This window comes from Etheostoma spectabile, chromosome 15 (assembly GCF_008692095.1).
Source record: "Etheostoma spectabile isolate EspeVRDwgs_2016 chromosome 15, UIUC_Espe_1.0, whole genome shotgun sequence".
In the NCBI taxonomy this organism is placed as follows: Eukaryota; Metazoa; Chordata; class Actinopteri; order Perciformes; family Percidae; genus Etheostoma; species Etheostoma spectabile.
The window spans coordinates 326,467-329,288 of NC_045747.1; positions in this window are offsets into that span (position 1 = coordinate 326,467).

Genomic DNA, 2,822 nt, shown 5'->3' on the forward strand with positions numbered 1-2,822 from the left:
AAAGCGCAATACAAGTACTTTAAGTTTAAAAAGCTGCGGACCCAAAAACGGAGCTTTTGTGAATACAGACGTGACGCAATCAGCAGAGAGAACGGGGAGAGCGTCGGATCTGACACTAAGCTAACGTTATGTCCACCGTTACTTTGCAGCAAACTAAAATATCCAAAAGTCAGTTTTAGGCTAAGTCTTGTGGAAGTTAGGCGGACATCCTGTAGGGTTAGGTTGGAGTGAGTAGTTGGGGGATCCCACTGTCTCCATTACTCTCTACTTCGTGTTCACACTTGGTGTGCAGAGAAGTTTTCTGCATTGAGTGTGTGTTCCCCGTTCAATTTATTTTACAGGTTATTAGGACTTTTACTTATTCACCATTCCTGGACAGCGCTATGCCGAACATCATCCTGTCGCATGACAGAATCCTGTTGGTAGAAAAAAAAATGGTAACACTTTAATATAACTACACACAATTCATCATTTAGTCATCATAGTAACCTTTTAGGTACTGTTTGTTCATCATTATTATATTTTGTTCATACAAATGGTTAAGGCATCATTTATATTTATTAAAATCAAAACTTGTTTTTACAGGAGTTTATTTACTATGAACAAATCAATTTACAACTGTGTGAACAAATGATTTACTGATGATAAATTCTCTAGTGAACAAACATGAATAATGATGAACCAAACATGATCTATAGGTAATAATGGTTAATAAATGATTATTGCGTGTAGTTATTATAACATGTTTACCAAAACAATCTTACTGGGCATTTGTTTTCAGCCTCACTTCCCCCCATCATTTACCATAATGTTTTATCATGCTTCCCTTAATGTGTCGGCACCTCATCCTCGTTCGGCAGAACGCCATACTGACCAAAATAACACAGAATAGAAATACAGTGTTCACATAACACACTTTTTTTGTGGCTCTCTCTCAACCTTCCCCCTCCTCTCCCAAATCCTCCTCCTCCCCCATCCTCTCTCATGTTCCTCATCCCATACCCCACTCCCCATTCACACCTTCCCTTCACTAGCTTCACGTGAGTGGTATATCTGCTTCCTGAGTGAAATAAACAAAACCATAGCCACGCACATTAAAGTGCAGTCTTGCTGCCCGTGGATCTCTCGTCTGCTCTCTTAGCAGAGGAAAAGAATCCAGGTCCTAGAGATGGTTCGCATGACAGACTAGCAGCAATACCTGCGCGTTACAGCTCTGTGTGTGTGTGTGTGTGGTGTGGTTGTGTGTGTGTGTGTGGTTGTGTGTGGTGTGTGTGTGTTGTGTCAGTGTGACAGAGATAAGAGCAGACGTGTGTCCATGCCTGCCAGAGGACTGCTGAGCTCAGTGATTCTTGATATGTCTGGGGGGATGGTTTGTTTGTGTGCTTTTAGAGATTTACAGTGCCATTTTTTAAAGTACTAGTGCAGTGGCTTACATAGTGTGCCTGTTTGGAGCGAGTGGTTGCGTGGTCATGTACTGCTGCTTGTAGCTTTCTCACAGACGCGCTGCATCCCAATATAACTTTCAGAGGACCCAAGATCATTCATGTGCAACCCACTATGTACTACTGACTAATGTGTACTTCCCTGCGCTGGGACTGGCACGGCGGAATGAGGCGTCTCCCCCGGTGGCGGATGGGGGCTTACAACCGTATGTTGTCGTGGACCAATGCGTCCTAAGGGAAGGACACCTGACACGCAAACCCACTGGCCCTCCAAGCTTGGGGTTGGGCAGAAGGCTAACACCACTCCCGGAAAACATGCCTGTTACAGAAACACGACCTATATTGCCGACGCCGCTCAAAAACAACTGGCGGCGAATGGTGGACTGGAAACCTAACGGGGCAGGCTTGGAACACGTGGAACAAAGCACGACGTGCAGCGCAAACCGAACCCGTGGAGGAGTTGATGGCCAAGCCTGTGTGCCTCCTGGCACGGAGAGAATAACTACTAGTGTGTACTTCATGGGAAAACCAACATTGTACCCTATTTTACCTGACAGAGAAGTGTTACGGTTACATTGCAGATTCAGATTTGAATCACAAATATGCTCAATTCAAATGTGGAGTAATCACAGACATTTGCCTAATGGATTCATGGCGGTGCGCTATGCACCATCAGCAAACTCGTTATCACCCACCAGAAGACAGAACCTGGCATGTGGTGTGGGGTGGTTGTGTGTGTGTGGGTTGTGTGGTGTGTGTGCGTGTGTCTGTGTGTTAGGGTTAGATATAGTCTATATTGTTATTGTGCATGTACATGAAATGAAGGCAGTCTTTTCCGCTGCAAAACAACATGTTCTTGGTTTTGTTTCATAGGGTGAGTGTGAGAATGTAAGCGGCTTTTATTGTGAAGGTAGAACAGAGGCAAGGAAGTAAGCCTCTGTCCGCAACACGTTGCTCCTATGGCACCATTTTGATGCTAACAAGCCATCACCTGCTTAGAAACACAACTAATGTATAAAAGGCTCTGTTATCTTGTATATCACCGTATGCTCCGTAGCAGACGTTTTTAAAAAATAGGCTAACGATTGGTCATAACCACGGACTTACTGTCCCACAGTAGAGGAATCACCGTATCGTACAGGATAAGCTAAGTTAATGTTAACTAGCATGTTATTTGCAGTAGGTAACCTGTGCCTATGTTAATGTTAACTAGCATGTTAGTTAGCAGTAATTAGACCTCCAGCTCTCGAGCGATGTTAATGTGTACTAGCATGTTAGTTAGCAGTAATAGACTGGTTGCATGATTTAATGTTAACTAGCATGTTAGTTAGCAGTAATAGACTGTGCCTATGTTAATGTAACTCACATGTTAGTTAGCAG